We start from the raw sequence: 21,740 nt of genomic DNA, 5'->3' as shown, positions 1-21,740 counted from the left end.
TGTAGCTAGCCACTTGGGTGCTCGGGGCGGTGCGCGCGCCCTGCAGCCGGGAGCGGAGCATGCTGCCCATTGGGGTGGGTCAAGCTGCCTATGGGGGTGGGGCGAGCTAAGGCAGGGCTTGCTGCGTGGAGCCTCTCCACAGCCTCCCCCTCAGCTGTAGGGCAAGCCCCATGCTGCTCGAAAAAGCAGCACAGAACTTGCAGGCAGTCCGCACCCTGCCTCCCCCTCAGGAGAGATGTGTGGCTTAGGCACGCTGCAGGCCCTGCAATGTGCAGGGCCCTCCGCCTCACCTAGCTACGCCTCTGAATTAGGCAGATTCATGGAGGAGAGGGCTGTTGAAGGCTACTAGCCATAAAGGCCGTGCTCTGCCTGCAAAGTTGGAGACCGCAATGTTTCTGGTTTTGGGAAATCACTCAAGGGGAGAGTGCTCCTGCAGTGGCATAGGAAGGGGCGTGCAGTGGGTGCGGGAGTTCTTTTTCAAAAACACATATTTTTGCCATTTTGTTAACCCCCTCAGTGATGACACTCAGGGCAGATCACACCCACCACAGCCCCTTCCTTTCCTACGCCACTGCCCACTAACACACTCTTACCTCAACATTCACCCACTTTTGCCCACATGAACGCTTCTCTCTCTGTCTCTCTCTCTGAATTCACTTCAATTTCATTTTCCAGAGAATTCACCAGAAAACAGCACAAAGCAGTGAATTAAGCAGCTCACTGCTGGGGCTACAGCTGCACCATTTCCCTGCCTCCATTTGCAACTTCAAAGCTCTAGCATGTAAAGGAAAAACAAAAACAAAACAAAACAAAAGCATTTTGCTTGGCAATCAGTTTGTCATTCAGCCTTGTTTTAGGACAGAGAATATGGTCAGGCGGGAAAAACAATTTGAACTTATATTGGTATAAGACCTACAGAATCTGCATGGTAGCATCTTAAGTTCTTTTTCAGATCTTCAGAGGAAGAGAAAGGATAACCTTGGAATAAACAGCCCTTTTCTCTGCAGAAAATAGACACAGTTGTCACAATTAACACATTGGCTTCCTGATTTGAACAAGATAAATCAATAGCCCATGGGTCTATTTGCATGACAATTTGGGTATTTGTTTTCAGACTTGTCTGAATTATCTCCCTGTCAGTCATCTTGGGACAATATAAAATAGATGTATCTGTTCTTTAAATGAGGAACTGATTAGCAATAGTTTATGTATCCGGGCCAGCTCCAGACATTTTGCTGCCTGAGGAGAAGATCAAGATGGCACATACCAATTGAACTGGTAGTGAACAGACACTTGGGGTCTGCACTTGGGGGCAGCAAACTAGTGTAGTGGGTGTAGGGCAGCCACATGGGACTCATAGCTCTTCCTACGCCCCACACCTCAACATCTGAGGGTGGTAGTGGTGGAAATACCCATGTATTAGAAAACAAAGGAACTGTGGCCTTGACCAGGCAACTGCCGGCTCCCAGAAAAAGAAGAAGCTTAGAGACAAACTGAGAAATCACACACCCTTTCTCATGGGTGCTAACATCACCTGCAGAATTTCTTTCCACCCTATGCCATGGGAGATTTAGTCAAGGGTAAGAGAGAGAGCAGTCCTCGGCGATGACCTTTAAATATCATCTGGAGCACAGTTCATTTGAGGGATGTAGCAAACCAGCAAAGCATGATTGCAGTGACATTAAGATAGGGTTGCCAGATGTCCAGGGATGACCTGGAGAGAACACGAATTGACAGCCTCACCTGACATCCAGGACAACCATCATCTTTAGACATACCATTCTAAGAGTAAAATAGGAATGGTATCAAAATCAAATAGCAGTCTAAAATAGTAATGTGCTAATGTTGTCTCTTACGGGCTGTCATCTTGTCTCTTCACCCTGTCAGGGGTTGTTTTTTACCTTACAGAAGAGAAAAAGGATATGATTCTCCTGTTCTTTCTCTGCCTGCCTTGCTCCCTCTGTGACCTGAAAATACACAGTGGTTATCTTGTTGAAAGGCTGTTTTTTCACATAATGTGAAAGTGGTGACAGTGGATTCTTCTTCTTTCTCAAGTGTCTATAGTAGCCATGCACAGTGTTTGTGTTTGTGTGTATTTGTATGGCAAAACACAGGCTCTGCCTAAGAGAGCAGTCTTCTCCAGTTACAGAAAGGTAGCCGTGTTGGTCTGCCATAGTCAAAACAAAATAAAAAAATTCCTTCCAGTAGCACCTTAAAGACCAACTAAGTTAGTTCTTGGTATGAGCTTTCGTGTGCATGCACACTTCTTCAGATACACTGAAACAGAAGTCACCAGACCCTTCTATATAGTGAGAAGGTGGGGAGGGGTATTACTCAGGAGGGTGGTGGGAATGGGTGATTGGCAGATAGCTGTGATGAGCCTGTTGACGACTCTTAACGACTGCAATAGGTCTTACAGGAAAAAGCAAGGGGTGAGAAGGTGAAAAATGGCTTTGTCATGTATAATGAGATAAGAATCCAATGTCTTTGTTCAGACCAGGTCTCTCCATGGTTTTAAGTTTGGTAATAAGTTGCAATTCAGCAGCTTCTCTTTCCAGTCTATTTCTGAAATTCCTTTGTAATAGAACAGCTACTTTGAGATCTTGTGTAGAATGTCCTGGGAGATTGAAGTGTTCTCCTACTGGTTTCTCTGTCTTGTGACAGGCCAGTAATGGTGTTGTCCGGGTGTATGTGGCAGCAAAGTTGGCATCTGGGTTTATTGCAGGCTCTGGTGCCAGTGTCCGTGTTAAGTCTGGTTGTAGTATTATTGTGGGTTAGGAGTTGTTTAAGATTGGGAGGCTGTCTGTAGGCAATGAAAGGTCTTCCTCCCAGAGCTTGAGAAAGAGAACTGTCATGACATTACTGGCCCCAACAACATCACACATACCATCTCGGGACTATTTAATTGCTCATCGTCTAACATTGTGTATGCCATCAAATGCCAACAGTGTCCTTCAGCTCTCTATATTGGACAAACAGGCCAAACCTTACGCCAAAGAATAAATGGACATAAATCTGACATCAGGAATCACAAGACAGAGAAACCAGTAGGAGAACACTTCAATCTCCCAGGACATTCTATACAAGATCTCAAAGTAGCTGTTCTATTACAAAGGAATTTCAGAAATAGACTGGAAAGAGAAGCTGCTGAATTGCAACTTATTACCAAACTTAAAACCATGGAGAGACCTGGTCTGAACAAAGACATTGGATTCTTATCTCATTATACATGACAAAGCCATTTTTCACCTTCTCACCCCTTGCTTTTTCCTGTAAGACCTATTGCAGTCGTTAAGAGTCGTCAACAGGCTCATCACAGCTATCTGCCAATCACCCATTCCCACCACCCTTCTGAGTAATACCCCTCCCCACCTTCTCACTATATAGAAGGGTCTGGAAACTTCTGTTTCAGTGTATCTGAAGAAGTGTGCATGCACACGAAAGCTCATACCAAGAACTGACTTAGTTGGTCTTTAAGGTGCTACTGGAAGGAATTTGTTTTGTTTTGTTTAGTCTTCTCCAGGTTACCTGTTTATTGAGCATTCATCCTGATTTGCTTGCAAAAAAAAAGCTTGCACAGAGATTATGCTGAACAGTCCTTCAGAATTGTTTGTGGTGCATAGGGATGTAAGAAGGCATCATTTTTTGTTCCAACCTGTATTTGTCACATGCAACGCTGTTTCCCTTCCGCTTCAGTTTGTTCTCTGCCAAAAACATTATTTGTCTTGTTGTCCACTGTGATGAAATGATGTACTTTACATAATGTCAATGCAACTAAATTAATTTAGTATGTAAATTAATTCCATATGCAAATTAATTAAGTTACATTGACATTACATTATTTTACTCCGTTCATGTCAATGCAACACAATGCAAATGGGAAGAAAAGCAATCAATTATGCATTGTTCGTGAACTGGTGGCAGCAACAACTGTGAATGAGGTCGGTTGGAAGTTAGCAAACCTTGCAGTTTGGTTGAATTAGATTTGAATAATCACAGTTGCTGGAGTTCAATGGCTTTATTCATGCAGGAACTACATACAGAATGAGTGATTAGAGAGAGAAAAATAGCAGACATCTCCCAATCTCTTGGGAGAATAAAACAACAAAATGTCTCAGCTTTTAGGGGTGGAGTTAACTTAGACAAAGAAGGTATAAGCAGGGGTTGGCTAGATCACTAGACATGTGTGTTTTAAAGTAACATATGTATTAGCTAGAAGCACACAAGAGGATTAAATGCATTTCCTTTTCTCCAATGGTAAGAATCCCCCCCCCCCACCAAGAACAGTTTGTGGAGGGAGGAGAGGGTGGGCTTATTCTATTGAGTAAGCCAAAATGCTTGCCATGGCAAACTGATCACCTTAGTGCAATATTGAATTCCTCCCCACGTCTCAAGCCCAACTATTTTACCTTGGGAGAATTCTGGTTGCACTATTCAAGCTAGGCACCTGTCTCTTGGCATCCATGAACTCTTGCGCAACTGCCACAAGTTGTCAAGAAGCAGCACCACTGTGTCAGGATAATCCATGAGCATTCTGTGTAGCAGAAATGCCGCTTTGTGTGGTTGAGGTGGACTAAAATCAACTGGCATGGGCAACTCGGCAGTGATACCATCTCTTGGAAATTGGTTAGCGGCAGGTGTGTTTCTGAACATTTTATCTGCTTGTGTTGTTCAGTGATGTGAATCTGACATGCCCCCAAACAACAGCAAGCACACAGATGTTGAGCCCCTTGAGGTTTTCTCTGATGTCAATGAGTATCATGAAGCCATGCCTCCTGAATAAAATTAAGACCTTCAATTACTAAAATGGTTTCTCTCCTGATCAGGCCTGTCCTTTCCGAGATACACTCCTCTTGGTCTTTGAGACAGACAAATCTTCATGTCTCTGTCAGGCTGCTATCCTTTGATTCTTTGACAATCTCAGAATTATATAGATATGTTTCTCTCACTTGCATTTCAACAATATCAAAATATATGTGTGGCTAGATAACTTGATACAGATCAGTATCACACAATGCCACTTTAATTATATCTCCTCTGACTTTTAAGTGATGAAAAGATATATCCCATGTTTAATTTGGTGGTGCAGTTCATTTGTTTTTATTTAAAGAGATATTTATAAACCACCTACTCATAAAAAAATACTTAAATTAAATTATCATAACAGTATAAAATCATACAATATAAAACAAATGATCTAATGTGGTCCTGATGTGTCAGGGAGCATTTTTTCTATATGTACAGCTTCATTCAGAGAACAGCATAATTTTCATATAGAAAATCATATTGTGAGCTTTGAATAAAGACTTAGTAAAACAGAATTTAATGCAATATAGCATTTAGAAAATATAGATTAAGAGTGACATAAGAATAGCATTATAATTGTGCTGTCAAAGCAATCAGTTGTTTTAATGTGAAGCTTAGGCTTGCTGTTTTTTTACCTAGCTGAATATTTGTCCTCAGAACTTCCCGAGCTGCCCTAGTTTTTTTTAAAAAAATAAATAAAGAAAGAAATCTAAGTTTCCTATCATTCTTAGCACCTTAGAATAAAGGTCATTGTCACCCAGTCAATGGTGTGTGTCCGGATCATGTTGTTTTCTGCTAGGTGAAGAAGAGAAGGTGTGTGTGACCAAGGGCTAAAAAGGAGGAGAGAAAAATGAGTCTGTGAAACATTTTATATTGATCAGTGACTGGATCAGGTTTTTCCATCTCTCCCCTCAAATTCTTCACTTAAGCAAACCCATGACAGAAGTTGCTAAAGGCCGACCATAATCTAACTAAGGAAAAGCGTAAATGAAATCACTGCTTTTTGGCAGTTATTCAAATTCCTGCATAGTCTTTAAAACAATCCCGTAATGTTATAATTTCACATTTGTTGAGGTGCCCATTGTTGTTTTCTTTAGCACCTTATCCCTGAGACCTAAGGTGCCAAAATGTGTCACTGTGATTTAGCAAAGGTTCCAAGCAGCTCACTTGTCAATTGTCATCCATTTTGGCCCAGCATGGCTGCTCCAATGTTTACTCAAGTTGGTGGTCAAGTTGGGCCTAGCCAGGCCCAGATGTGCCTCAAGGGATAGTCAAGATTTGATATTGCTGCTGCCGATGTTATTCTGCTTCCGCCATTCTGGACAAATTCATTGGAGCCACAACTTCACTTTTGTTTGTTTAGCAGTTTCTAAAAGGTGGTGAGCTTGTTCATGTGAAGTGACTATAATCTCAAAAACCATACAGTCATCAGTTTTCAAGCCAATGCAAAGCTATGAAAGCTTAGAGAGTCCACCCCACCTCCTTAGCAATGTGTCTAGAATTTTGTACATCAACTTTATTTTGAAGAATCCCAAAAGATACATTTCAAACAGTGCAACGTACACTTGAGCTGAAATTCAGCATGTTTAAGCCTTATTGATTTCAGTGGGTGAGATGTTACGTAGTCAATGTTGAAGCAAGCTCCTTGGGACAGGAATCTTTTATTGCTTGTGTTTCTCTGCAAAGTGATATGATTTGATATCAATAGCAGACAATTCAGAGAAAAATTAATAATATCTCTCAAATTCTGCTAAAATATAGGCATTGCATTCACAATAAAGCCCAAAAATTAATGGGAGTTTAAAAAAAATGAAATAAATTTATGTGTGTGACATTGTATATGACATTAAGACTGCACCAAATATTCTGCAGTTTCAATGGGTGGGTGGGTGTGAAATAGTGATTTGGGTGTGTTGAAATATCTCCCTAAAAGCCATTTGACTGTGCAAATGTACCCTCTTTTCACTCCTTTCCCCCCCTTTTTCTTTTGCCTTAGTCCTTGCTTTACAATCACCGTGGCATCATTTCTTCTGTCACAGTTACTGCTACCCTTTCTTTCCAAGATTATTCATGTGTGTGAATGTTGGGTATGTCTGTGTCCCAGCCAAATGAGGATTATGTAGTGAATGAGTAGCTATTGCTGCACAACATAGCCATTAAGATTTGGCTACATGATGATACCACTGAAGGTAAATTAAGGCTATTGAATGTGAAGACAATAGATTGATCATATAGGTTATCCCAGCCAATCAGGGAGCACACAGCAGACATAATGGCATCACTATGCTACATGGCCAATCATTTTTAGTTATGTGATGATTTCATAGGGGAAGCATGAACACAAGAGAGAGATGATAAAAAAACTAAACCAGTACAAAATAAAAGGCTATTGAAACAGCACTCCCCCCCCCAATACTGCTGGATATGTTCCTGAAAACTGGTGGTAGTTTCAGATCAGACCCACTTACCATAACTTCCAGTTTTCTTTATTTCCTTTATGGTGATGATTTATTCCGTGACAACAACACAACAACTGTTTTGCATTGGTGCTGCTTCATTTGGTAGAATTAACAGTGATTCTGGGCATCTGTGTAGTGTATGGTGACCTCATTGACGGGGTAAGTATTGAGGACTCAAAGGCTCCATTGGATCAATAACCCATAAAACGAAAACTATATTCACTGCATATTATAAGTGCTCTTTGGGAACTATCAGAGGCTATTGTGAAAATAATCCACATGCCTAAATGTGTGCTTAATTGAGTATGCCTTAAAATCCCTAACTACACATTTAGTCCATCCAAACTGTGTGTTTATACAAGACTTAAATACAGTACATTTACTTCAATGAGCAACATGTTTTTTTAATAACAGTGTAAGATAAAATCCTCCAGTAAAAGGAAGGGCAGTAACCAGAGAAGAGATTTAAAGCAGTGTCCTAAGGAGGTGATGGGAGTTTGCATTCCTTACATTGTGCAATCTTTATGCTCTCGGGAGCAGGGAAAGTCAGCAGAAGCAGAGTCAACCCCTAATTATGCTTGTATTTGCACTTGCTGCTTGAACACCAGACAGGAGCATTGTTTAATACTTAATTTTGTGTTTATATATTACAGTGGGATGTACTTTATCAGGAAGATGCCTGCAGTTCACAGGTCGCTTTGTAAACCAATAAATGTTTAATTATATTGACCAGTTTGTTGTCTCTATGACTCTAAGTGAAAATGCTCACAACCGTGCTGAATGGTGTTGATGTAAACAGCTCGCATTGTGAAGGCCAGGGTATATATACATTTAGCAAATTAGCAGGATAATTGTTTTTTCCTCCAGGATTCTACTACTTCATGCACCAGCAAGGAACTGCATTATCCCTCCCCCACAAAACCCCCACAAATCCATTAAGAAGATCTAAACTCTTCTCCTTGACATGTTAGTTTTCTATGTGTAGGGGAGGCCCCTCCTCCAACAGAGCCCTTAAACGTAAGATTTCCCTTTTCCTACACAGCCTTAATTGGAAGAGTTTGAAGAGCTAGTAGTATATTGTCCCCGTTTGAGGGGAAATGTCCCACAGATGGGCTTCCTCCTCTGCTGGAGGACCCAAGTTGACTTCCCTAGCTGTGGTGACATGATTGAAACAGTCCCGGGAAGGGCTATAACTCAACTCTACATGTAGAAAGTCTCAGGTTCAGTCCCAGCATCTCCAGGTTGGCTTGAAATATTCTCTGTCTGAATACCTGGAGAGCCACAGAGAACCAATGCAGAACAGGGGTAACTAACATGGTGCCCTCCAGATGTTGTTGAATCACAACTCCCAGAAGCCCCAGCCAACATGGTCAATGGGATGGTGATAATAGTAGTCCAATACCACTTGGAGGTCATCTTTGAACATATGAATTAGATGAACTAATGGGCCGGCTCTGTATGAGGCAGCTTCCTGTGTTGTGTCCAGTCTTGTGTTCTTGTGGATCCACCAAACCAGCAAAAAAATTTCCAAACTTGTGTACATGATGCTGATTTGTATTACTGTAGGATATGTGTAGGAACTCGTACAGGAACACAGCAGGGGTGAGAAAGAACCACATCAGTCTACAGTTCTGTTCCGCAGACATTATAAAGATCCAGCCCAGAAGAAATAGCTGCCACACAGAAATAGTTGTTGGGTATAAGTAACCTTGTGTGCCTCCAGTAAAAACCCAACACCAATAACTTGTGAATCAGGTTTTGGCCCATTTCATTTTTTTTTATTTTTTAAAAAAATATTGGTTAAAGCATAACTACTAAATTAAATAATGGGGCAGATTCCCCACTGGTGAGATTTGACAGACCTATTACTGAAGCCAAAGAACTCTCTTGAGGATGTTAGTTAGAAAGCTAACTCCCAGCATATTCTGTGTATATATGCAAATCTAACAATATTCTATATTCATTTTCATCCATTTGGTATGGATTATTCCCACAAAACATTTTTTTCCCATTTGTGTTTAAATTATGTTCCAATAGTGGGATGATTGCATTTAAATGGCTTATACATATTACTCAAATATAATGTCTTTTCGTCTCAGGTGGTAATATTACTCTTGTTAGATGTCTCATAAGGGGAGAGAAAGGAAAATAATAAAGAGATTCCAACTCACTATCTCGCTTGCTGTATAAAGGTTTTGGCTTAAGAAATCCATCTTATTAATTCTCTCTTATATTTATCTTTTCTTTACTCCAGCAATTACCAAAGTGGTGACGTTCTGAAAGCTAAATATAACCTCGTTGTGATTGAATTTAGTCTGGATGTCAAAAGGGAACTGTGACCGTTTAATAAAAAATAAGGTACAGGTCCTTTTCTTTCATGGTGTACAGAATTATATCCCCAAATGCTGTGAGCTAAAGACCAGTAAGAGGGAAGTTATCAGAAATATATGAGAAGCTGAGGATGCAATTTTCTAATTCATGAGCCAAATTAGGTTTCAATTTTTGCTCAAAAGGTCTTGTATAGTTGAAATAGCCATTGAAATAAGGTATGAGGGGTGTTGTGGGCTGGTTCCACCCCTCCCTGCAGCTGCTCCCCTACAAAGCTCACATTTGGAAGCAACTCTGTGACCCCTCAAAATGAACAATTTCCCCAGGAGCTGGTGAAAAACAGGCAAATAAATAATAGCAATAATGAATACAGCAGATATTCACTCCACACACAAATGTAATAATGCTTTTGATTCAAAGCTGGAAAAGAGGAAGGCAAGCCTTAATCCTGGCAAACTTTCCCGGGTCTAGTGTGACTAAGGCACACATTTCATTCGGATAATCTAGCCAAATGGCCACCCATTTTGCCTGCCTGGATAGTCAGGTCCAGACAATATGTACAGTCATGGTTCCATTTCAATAGGAAATCTGAGCCTGGGAAGAAGATGGGGGAGCGCCAGGCAATCTCAAGAAGATTCACTTAACAAAAATAAAAGCTGTGACTCCCAGTGGAAAGCAACCTGAAAATTCTCAAAGATACTGGAAATATAGCTCCTGCAGGGCAGTTTTCTATGAGCCTCCAGAATTTTCAGTTTGTTTGTTTTTCTTTCTGTTGAGGGGCTACCAAACTTCAACACAAGCAACGTTTTTAGGTAGTTTCAGAGGATTTCATCATGGGATAATTTCAAGAGAAGCTGATAAGAGTTTTTTCTGCCTCAGAATGGAGGAGGAATCTGTTTTAAATGGATTTCCACATGGAATTTGGCAGTTCTGGACCAACTTAAGCTTTGCCTGCATTGAACCATCACCAGTCTCGAGGGCCTGCTTATGTCTGAGCCACTCATACACTGGCCTTTAAAAGATAAAAGCCTGTTCTGTATTATGTTTTTATTATTGTACACTGTCCTGGGATCTTTTGATAAAAGACAATAAATAAATTGAAATAATAATGACAACAACAATAATGGCTTTTTTTCAGCCAGAACACAGTTCTAGCACCTTTCAGGTGGGCACCATTGCCATTCTAGGAGAATGAGGTAGGTGTTCATGGTGAGTTCTGGCACCTCTTTTTCTACAAAAATAGCAATACAGTAGTACCTCAGGTTAAGTACTTAATTCGTTCCGGAGGTCCGTACTTAACCTGAAACTGTTCTTAACCTGAAGCACCACTTTAGCTAATGGGGCCTCCTCCTGCTGCTGCGCCGCCGGAGCCCGATTTCTGCTCTCATCCTGAAGCAAAGTTTTTAACCTGAGGTACTATTTCTGGGTTAGCAGAGTCTGTAACCTGAAGCGTATGTAACCTGAAGCGTATGTAACCCGAGGTAGCACTGTAAGAATAAAAATATGACTCTCTCTCTCTCTCTCTCTCTCTCTCTCTATATATATATATATATGAAACCCCATGCTGTACTATATTTCCACAACATAATTTTAGGGAAGCTTTTAATGTTTGATGGAGTGTTGGATATTAATATTTTGTTGGAAACCCAGCAAGATGGGAGGGGTATAAATATTATTATTATCATTATCATTATCATTATATGCATTTTATGCAGTTCTATGCATTGTTGGATTTATATTGCATTTATCAGTGTATGTGCTAGTTATTTTCAAGAAACCTGGAGTATATGCATGCCTGTAAGATTAAATGTATAATAATGTATATAATAACACATAATGTATGTAATATATGAGAATTATTTGTATTTTTAATGGAATGGGAGAGCAGGAGACTCACTTCTTGTTGAGATTTAGGGCAGCATTCCTACAACGTGGTTAGCAATGAAGTTATTTGGGATAAATTCATATTTGCTATGTGTTCTTATCTCTGAGAAAAAAATCAAGCTCTATTTGGGTTTGTATTTTTCTTTATAGAGAAAGCCAGATGGAAGATTCTCCCCATCAGTTCATGTACTGCTTTATTGGGATTCGATAACAAACAAATTAGGAGTGAGATTAAAATGTCATTTTTAGAAGGTGGGGATTTACTGCCCTAAATTATATGACAATTAATGTGGAAAGGAGCCATTTTATCACAGATGAGAAATTAGAGGAATGTGCAGATTTCCCAAGCAATGTGTGAAGGATAAAGGGAAGGGGGAGAGGATAATTTGATGTGAGGAGGGGAGATAGTTTCCCCCCTCCCTCAGCTGACCTACATGGCTAATGGGGGGGGTATGTATGTCTATAGGGACGCGGGTGGCGCTGTGGGTTAAAGCACAGAGCCTAGGACTTGCCAGTCAGAAGGTCGGCAGTTCGAATCCCCGCGACGGGGTGAGCTCCCATTGCTCAGTCCCTGCTCCTGCCAACCTAGCAGTTCGAAAGCACATCAAAGTGCAAGTAGATAAATAGGTACCACTCTGGCAGGAAGGTAAATGGCGTTTCTGTGCTCTGCTCTGGTTTGCCAGAAGCAGCTCAGTCATGCTGGCCACATGACCGGGAAGCTGTACGCCGGCTCCCTCGGCCAATAAAGCGAGATGAGCACCGCAACCCCAGAGTCGGTCACGACTGGACCTAATGGTCAGGGGTCACCTTTACCTTTATGTATGTCTATGTGCATGTGTGCAAGAATGTAGGGTGGTCACACAAACTGTTGGCATGCAGCCCCCCCATGGGGTTATCCAAGGTGAATTCAACCCTCTGACCCCCAAAGGGTACGCCACCCCGATCTAGAATGTTACAAGGGCTTCTTGGTGGTTACGTTCACAGCCAGGAAGACTTGTTAGTAGAATAATTTGATTTAAAATGTATATGATGCATGTTGGACTTACTCCTGAGTAGACAGACACAGGATAGTGCTGTGAAACGTGCTCAGTTAAATGAGACCTGTTAAAATTCCTGAGTAATCTTTAAAAACTTGCTCCTGCCTGCTCCCTAAGTGACAGCAATACTTGATGTTAGGTGCCCCCCCTATGCCTAAGGATGAGAGAATCCCCCCTATTGTGTTATCGTTCCATGGGTTTGCTCTCTCCTGTTTTGCACTGCTCCTGAATTCTGATTTAACTTGGATAATTTCTAAAATTACATTTGGAATTGGAGCATGCAGAGCAACTTGTAACTGCTGCTTCCATTTCATTTGAGTGGTCTTTCTGCCTCCCCAGTGAGCAATATGCTCTGCAAACAAAAGGTGTGGTTGTATACAGGGCTTTTTTCAGGGAGAGCTCACAGGAACTCAGTTCTAGCACCTCTCAGGTGGGAGCCATTGCCATTCTAAGAAAACAAGGGAGGTGTTCATTGTGAGTTCCAGCACCTCTTATTCTAGAAAAAATAGTACCGATTTGAATACCTGTCTTATCACGATTCTTTTTGCAGTCTCTTAATATGCTGAAGTGCAGATGTCAAACACCCAAGAAAAAGAACTTTGATGCAATCATGTCTACATTAAGGTTGCTTTTTTCTGGTTGTTGTTGCAGTACTTTATTTGTTGTGCATGCCGATTAACAATGTAGAATGCGGGACCGGGGGGCCAGGGTGCATGAATGAATGGAAGGAACTCGAAATTGCAGGAAAATGTGCATACTCAGGAATCTGTGTTAGCTGGAAATAACAGGAACACAATTGTGGCAGAACTTAATGGAACAATGATCAGGCCTAAATCAGATCATGTGGCAACATTAGGACTGGCTCAGGATGCAGTGGGACTTTCTGTTGACTTCCACTAGTGAGGGTCCTGCCAGTGGCATTTTTGACTGCTCATCTATTTGGTGGGATGAAAGGGGGAGCTCTGTGCTAGTGGAGACTGGCAGGGCAGTGTGGAAGGACACTTGACCCAATCCAACCCCCCACTGCCTGGTGCTAGGAGGTATGGGTTGCCCTCTAGATCTGGATCCAACTCTGGAAATAAGGCCAGCTAATTTGGAATGCCATAATCCAGGAAGAAATCTGGATGAGAAGAATTTTGGGAGCATTTCTAACCAACCCATAGCCCTGTGGAAGCTCTGCATAACTGATATCCTCCATTCATTTTCTTACTGGCATTCCGTTGTGCACTAGAATTGCCATAAGTTTCATTCATAGCAAAACTGGGAGCTCCTGTCCCACGTATTTTGAGATAATGCATTGGGTTCTTGAGTTTTTGAGAGGAAAATACAAGAAGCCCAAACCATCAGGTGTCAAAACTTTCTTAAATGTGCTGCTCCATGCTGAATCCATTCACATTTTGAACAGGAAGGCTCTTCTTCAGAGGAAATTACTCAGCAGTTAGACAGACACAAATGGAGCTTTTCTGTTATCTCCAGGGCTGTCGACTGTATGTACAAATTATAAAGCGACTCGGATGGAAGACGCCTTCCAAATGACAGGCGACATTTAATGCAAAAACAAAACATACCAAGAACACTTTGGGGAAGTCCCAATGACACTTCGCCAAATGCACAAGCAAATGAAACTAAACATTGTTTCTTATGATCAAACTACATGATATTCACAGCTGTTTGCCACTCTTCTCTTGTGTTTTTCCTTGTTTTTAAAAGCAAAAGGCAGCCTCTAGTACAGAGATGGGACACCTTTGGCTCTCCAGTTGTTGTTGGATCCCAACTCAGATTAGCTCTAATTTTAGGTGTATGTCTGCGATTCTTTCTAAGGTGCTATTTTCAACTTGGCTCCAGCTAAGTTTGAGATTCTATTAGGGGGGACCCCAAACTAGATCCTAATCTGCCCAGTTGTGCTCTCAGCCTTCCATGGCATCCTCCATTCAAGCAAAGAGAAAACTTATATGTTGCCTATAGGAGAGCTTTTTGACAGTTTTTGCCAACCTGGTGCCCTCCATGTGTTTTAGAAGACAGTTCCCATCTGCCACCAGACAGCCATTTGAGGGCACCAGGCTGGTGAAGTTTGCTTCAACAAGATGACGATGAGGAAATACATGCCATTGTATTATTATTATTATTATTATTATTATTATTATTATTATTATTATTATTTATTTTTATGGAAGCCGCCCAGAGTGGCTGGGGAGGCCCAGCCAGATGGGCGGGGTATAAATAAATTATTATTATTATTATTATTATTATTATTATTATTATTATTATTATTATATTAAATTTGTATACCACCCTTTATCTGTAGATCTCAGGGCGGTTCACAACAAAAAAATTACAATACAAACCCCCCAACAAAATACTTAATAAAAATAAGACCAAAAACAAACCAATAATTCCCCCCTCCCACAACACATTTAAAAGGGTACCTGACATTGATCAGCCCAAGGCCTGGTTGAAGAGGAATATATTCACCTAGTGTCTAAAGATGTGTAATGGCAGGGAAGCCACTAAAGAAAAGGCCCACGCTCGTGTTGCCACCCTCCAGATATCTCATGGAGGAGGCACATGAAGAAGGACCTCAGGTGGTGATCTCAGGTTCCAGGTAGGTTCCTATGGAAAGAGGCAGTCCTTGAGATACAGTGGTACCTCGGTTTAAGAACAGCCCTGTTTACAAACTATTTGGTTTACAAACTCCGCAAAACCGGAAGTAGTGTCCTGCTTTGCGAACTTTACCTTGGTCTAAGAACGGAAGCCAAATAGTGGAAGGGCACCGACAGCGGGAGGCCTCACTAGGGAAATCGTGCCTCAGTTTAAGAATGGTTTTGGTTTAAGAATGGACTTCCGGAATTGATTAAATTCGTAAACCAAGGTACCACTGTATTGTGGTCCTGAGCTGCAAAACCTTACTGAGCATTAGGAAAATGAAATGAAAATGAATTTGATTCCACACTTCAAGACATAGTACAAAACAGCATTTTACTTGATAAAAAGCTTCCTCTATTGACCACTCTTATTTAAATGCTCACTTCTGCCTCTATTGAAGGCTTTTGACCCAGTAAGGAGACTTTAAAAAAACCCCTCACAAAATTAAGATACCACCTGGACTAAACCACACTTTGGGTAAAAAATGTAACCTGCTGTTCTTTTAACATTCAGGTATATTTTGATGGTATCCACAGGCTTCCTATGTTAACTATCAAATTTCACTCTTGACCTAAGTGCTCTCCTCTGGGGGCGGGGAGAGAGAGATACAATTCAAAAGCTCCAGAACACTTTTTGTTTTACCTAATAGTCTGCATGGTCATTACACAGCAGCATTTGTTTGCCACATAATAATGATTAATCTCATATTCACTCCTGCTCTTCAGAAGATGCCTATGGTTATTTATATGTGTTTCCAACTCACTCAGTAATTCTACTTTATTATTGGAAGAACACATGCAAAATAGACATTGCAGTGAAATATAAAGTCAAGAACTGTTATGTACTGAAGTTCTCACCCTGGGCCAGCAGGGGGATACTGTAGATAGTTTTCACTTGGGTCCGCATATGCAAATAAGGGATTGAAAGTGACATTCAGTGATTGGATAGTTACAGAAAGTTGTTACAGTTGCGTGGTACTGGAGCTCTATATAAGCAGGCTGGCTGAACCCTACAGTTCAGTTCTGTTCTGGCCTGTGAATAAACAAGAGCTTTTTGAAGAACTGCTGTGTCGTCTGGTATGTTCACCCACAACATAACAAGAACACCCCACCCAACTACTGCCTGAGTTCAGCCCTGCATCTTGATCAGACCAAAGGTCTATCTAGCCCAACGTCCTTTCCCCAATTTTGACTAACCAGTTGCTTCTGAGAAGACCACAAGAATGGGATGAAAACAATCTCTGTTTTTTGCCCATTCCCAGTTGCTAGTGTTCAAGTATACTGCCTCTGAAACAGGGAAGATTCAGTTACCGAAAATGGCTAATAGCCCTTGATACACCTATCAGTCATGGTTATGTCTAATCCACTAGTTTCTCAATCATGAGGAGGAGAAATATATCCATGGAGCAGCATATCTAACTATTATTTATCATAACTTGTTTTATTACATTTATATTTCACCTTTCCTTCACTGTGACAACAGCCCCTTGAGACAGGCAAGGCTGATTAGGTTTGTTTTCACCCCACCTCTGTGATATCACTGTGTAGCCTAATATGATTGACTAGGTAGCATTGTGATGTCATCCTGTTCAGTATGGGATCCCTGAAAGGCTTGGATCACTCATGTAACAGATCCATGTAGAGACAAAGAAGGACAAACCAGAGGAAACAATGGCACAGAAAAAGGTAAGAATTAAAAAGACAAGGAATTTGTGTGTTTGCGGGGATTTCTATTCAACTAATATCACTATTTTGACTCAAACAAGACAGAGCAGCATACATCTTACAAGTTATGCCTGAAGAACTCTTCACAAGTAAGCATTTAAAAGAGCAATTTATATTTTTAGAGACAACATATAACTAGAAATTATCTGGTAAAGGGCACTGATAAATTCAACCCACTTTCATTCAGTAGCCAATAATCTGAATTAACTCCAAGCGTTGGGTATTAACAACATAATTTTGGCAAGCAACAGTGGTGACTCATTAGAGAACCAATGGAAGTACAACAGACTAAAAAGCAGATAAATCAAGAGTTTTCTCTTATGAATATGTCATACTGTTATAAATGATATAAAAGCACAGCTACAATATCCAAGCAGGCAAAGCCATAAATCTGAGGCTATCTGAGATGGTGGTGGGCAGAGAAAATTTTGCTTAACAAATTTTGTCTCGGGGTGCTTCCAGAAAACCTGTTTAGTGAGCAAGTTTGATGTGCAGGACCATGGGATCCACTTTAACGGCACAGCTTGAGTGTGTGTGTGTGTGTGCGCGCGCCACTGAATCACACCTGCAAAAATAGTGACAGCATGGAAGTGTACAAGGTCCTGAATATAGCCACCAGATTGCTTTTTTCTGTCGTACCCCTTTCATTATAAAGATAGCCTGCATGTGCAAAACGTACCCACAGCCAAAAGGTCCCAGATTCTGTCCTTTAGTTCAAAAATTCTCAAGTTGCAGGGCTGACAATGTTCACGGCACTGACAGCCACAGCAAGACAAAAGTGAGCTAGATAGATCAACGACCTTATTTAGCATTATGGTACCTTCATCTGCAGCTAGCAAGTGATTAATGTAGTCTGCGCATACAGCCCAAATATGAGGTAGGAACTGTGTGTCTGTGTGATAGATTTGGGGAGGGGCAGCAGGGAACATTCCTCATCTAAATGTTACTCTGTCCAAAACAAAAATTGATGTACATAGGAGATTAAATATCAGAGAACAGAGTTCTAATGAGGAGTGAAAGGCAGATGCAAAAGAGGACAGATACTAGGGTAAAACTAGATGCTGGGGTGTTAATGCCATGGACCCCTCCATCTTATGCTCAGGTTGTATAAATAAAGCCATATACCCTAAAAAGACCACAGTCTCTACTGACCTTCATGTCAAGGAAACCGAACCCTGGATAAGTGCTGAGCTTGCTGCTTAGAGACTTAATAATAACACCATTATTATTATTATTATTATTATTATTATTATTATTATTATTATTTTATTTATTAGAATTGAAGAGGAAATGAATGGGTGGTTCTTTGGCCTGAAAACAAAATGGTGGCAGGCTGATATGGTTTATAATGACATATTCCAGCTGCTCAGGATAAATGAGGTATTAGAAACAATGAAAACTCACCTGCTTCAAAGACAAAGGTGAGGTAAAAACATACAGCAAGCACCTGGGAGACTGAAGTTGTGTAAATAAAGAATAAATCAAGCTCTGAAGGTTAATGCACCCTTTAGACAAACTGAGAGAATTTGGGTGATCTCTTTGAGTTTGTTGGGATGGTGACATCTTGCCATTATGATGATGGATAAGCATGCTAAGGGAGTAATCATCCATGTAAATTTGTCTGACATCAACATGAAGTGGGAATGGGGACGCAACACAAGCTTCTACATCCAATAAAAAAACAAATAAGGTGCCAATGGAGTGCATTTGTCAATACAAAAGCACTGAGAATGCAATGGGGGGGGGGACCCAGATGTAACCAGCTTTCCTCAAGCAAGTACCTTAAAGGGGGGGGGGAATAAGGATTTTTTTTCCCCTTCACGTGAGCCTAAAAAAGGATCTTTAAAAAGGTGTACATTAACATGCTAACTTTTTAATACAGGGCAGGCAAATAGTTTTCCTGCAATGGCGTGTGGTAGAGTCCCCACCAAAAGTGAAATTTTGAGGAGTTCCACTAAAAAAAAATGTTGAGGGAAGCCCAAAGTATTTTGATAAGACTAGATATATTCCATGGGGAGGTTCTATTCTGCACATCCCTACCTGGGACACTCAGAGAACTTGGGGCAAGTTCTTAGTTAAACTGTCTTGCAGGGAGGTTGTGGGTGCCACCGGTCTCACACCAGCAATAGATGTTCTGCCAGGGGTCCAGGGCTGGCTCAGAAACTCTCCAAACAGTTGGCAGATGGCATTTGGCACCAAAATTCCCTTAAGGAAAAAGGGAGATGGCTAGGCTACCCTCCCAATAAACTTCCCCTATGAATAGGGAGGCTTCTTTTTTTAAATAATGGATGTATGGATAGGAATGTAAATATATAAACCCTTCAATTTTAATGATGCATGCCTCTTCCAGATTACCTGTTTATTGAGCATTTCCTCTGGTTTGTTTGCAGAGGGATTTGTCAGACAATGGTTATCCCAGGCTTTTGGGTGCATTCCATCATCACTTAGCTTACCACAAATAAGAGGGGAAACAGGTTTCAAGAGCTCTTAATCCAATTTCAGTCAAACTGTTAATAAGTCAATTTTAGGTCTTGTAGGTTGATAAGCCCCTTCATGGATCACTGCCTTGCCGTGGCAAAGGGGCTCAAATAACTCAGAAGCTATGAACTATGCCGTGCACGGCACCCAAGATGGACAGGTCATAGTGGAGAGTTTTGACCAAACATGATCCACCTGGAGCAGGAACTGGCAAGCCACGACAAGGCTGTATATTGTCTCCCTGCTTATTTAAATTATATGCAGAATTCATCATGCGAAAGGCTGGGCTGGATGAATCCCAAGCCGGAATTAAGATTGCCGGAAAAAATACCAACAACCTCAGATGTGCAGATGACACAACCTTGATGGCAGAAAGTGAGGAGGAATTAAAGAACCTTTTAATGAGGGTGAAAGAGGAGAGCGCAAAATATGGTCTGAAGCTCAACATCAAAAAAACGAAGATCATGGCCACTGGGCCCATCACCTCCTGGCAAATAGAAGGGGAAGAAATGGAGGCAGTGAGAGATTTTACTTTCTTGGGCTCCATGATCACTGCAGATGGTGAAAGCAGTCACAAAATTAAAAGACGCCTGCTTCTTGGGAGAAAAGCAATGACAAAGCAGAGACATCACCTTGCCGACAAAGGTCCGTATAGTTAAAGCTATGGTTTTCCCAGTAGTGATGTATGGAAGTGAGAGCTGGACCATAAAGAAGGCTGATTGCCGAAGAATTGATGCTTTTGAATTATGGTGTTGGAGGAGACTCTTGAGAGTCCCATGGACTGCAAGAAGACCAAACCTCTCCATTCTTAAGGAAATCAGCCCTGAGTGCTCACTGGAAGGACACATCGTGAAGCTGAGGCTCCAATACTTTGGCCACCTCATGAGAAGAGAAGACTCCCTGGAAAAGACCCTGATGTTGGGAAAGATGGAAGGCACAAGGAGAAGGGGACGACAGAGGACGAGATGGTTGGACAGTGTTCTCGAAGCTACCAACATGAGTTTGACCAAACTGCGGGAGGCAGTGGAAGACAGGAGTGCCTGGCGTGCTCTGGTCCATGGGGTCACGAAGAGTCGGACATGACTAAATGACTAAAGAACAACAACAACAAAGGTTGATAAGGGAGCAGAAACCTAGAGGATTTTTTAAGCAAGTACATGATGACTTCAGCTTTGGGAGAACCCTGCCCACACTGAGCTTAGGATATGTGAGCAGCACTCTCAAGACCCCCATTCCCAATGTAATGCACAGCCAAGCTGGATCTCGGTGTGGACTGAGTATCTTCTAATAGCTACTAGGCACTGGGGTAGTTATATTTCAGAGTGATACATCTCTGCAAATGACCATTATATGTTGCTTCTGCTCAGGGCTGGCCCGTGAGAGCTTGTGAAATCTCATGAGATCTTGCCAGAACCTGTTGCCATTGCCTCTGCTTTGCGGGCACCACCAGATAAGGGAGGCTTCTGTGGCAACATAGCAGCACATTACTGTTTTACCTCTGGCAGTGAAATGGGACATGCCACTCCTGTTTATTCTAGATGAAGATGTGTTTGAATTCTACCTCCATCCATACGTGATGAACCTCCACAACATCCTGATCAGTTAAGCAAATCAGTTAGGCAGCAGGGCAAGGAATCCCAATGATAGGCTAAAACCATGTACCAGAGCTAGGGGTGGGGGAACAGGCTTCTTCAGTATGTAATTTTTGGAACATGTAATTTATTTGCCAAGGTGCAAACTGTTTTCAATAAAATGTTATCCCGCCACTCCCTGCCCTAAGTGCTGAGTTTAATATTGGATAGTAGGGGGAAATGATTCACGTCAGAACCATGCTGAGATTTATGCATAGCACTTGAATTGACTCATGAGACATTTTGCAAGGGGTAAAATTATGTACGAAAAGCCATTCAATGAAAGACAAGGCACTTTGTCCGGCAACACTTCTAGGCATTTGATATACAAATCCCACCCACTTGGATCCCACCTGCGCGTTTGGCCTTTGTTACTCAAGCATTATGACTGGGAAAAATAAAGATGTGGCTTAAATGGAAGCTCTTGACATCTCATGCTTAAAAAGGGGCTTGGCTGCAGTGGTCTATTGACGTCAACTTAATGAATCTAAATGCTGACATAAAATCAGCTGTGTTGATGGAGCCCATGCCTACAGTGAAATATTGGTGTAGTTCTGTAGTTCTGCAAAGGGTAGGGAGACTAGGGATTTCTAACAGAGAATCTTCAGCGCCTCTACCAAAATACAATTCTCAAGGTTCTCTGAGGGAAACCATGCCAGTGAAACTGTTATTAACCTAATACTATGGAGCAAATATTCCCTTTATATTTCGAGAGCCACTCTGGGCAATTGATTAACTTAGTCTTATCCT

At 41.4% G+C, this 21,740-nt stretch overlaps 2 long non-coding RNA genes across 5 annotated transcripts in view; one reads left to right on the top strand and one right to left on the bottom strand.

Moving 5' to 3' along the window:
- Window positions 1-817: 817 nt before the first annotated feature.
- On the bottom strand, window positions 818-2,037 carry LOC309341674. The gene is made up of 2 exons (XR_014156522.1): window positions 1,535-2,037; window positions 818-1,001 (listed from the first exon to the last, which is right to left on the bottom strand). It is a non-coding gene; the product is annotated as an uncharacterized lncRNA (long non-coding RNA).
- Window positions 2,038-16,756: 14,719 nt separating this feature from the next.
- Window positions 16,757-21,740, top strand: part of LOC309341625 — a 33,452-nt gene continuing 28,468 nt past the window's right edge. For all 4 annotated transcript variants that reach the window (XR_014156451.1, XR_014156452.1, XR_014156453.1 and 1 more), the window contains exon 1: window positions 16,757-16,842. This is a non-coding gene — a long non-coding RNA (uncharacterized lncRNA). The remainder of the gene's footprint in view (window positions 16,843-21,740) is intronic.

This window comes from Podarcis erhardii, assembly GCF_964252035.2.
Source record: "Podarcis erhardii genome assembly, chromosome: 5".
Lineage (NCBI taxonomy): Eukaryota > Metazoa > Chordata > Lepidosauria > Squamata > Lacertidae > Podarcis > Podarcis erhardii.
This window is presented reverse-complemented; position numbering and strand designations above follow the sequence as displayed.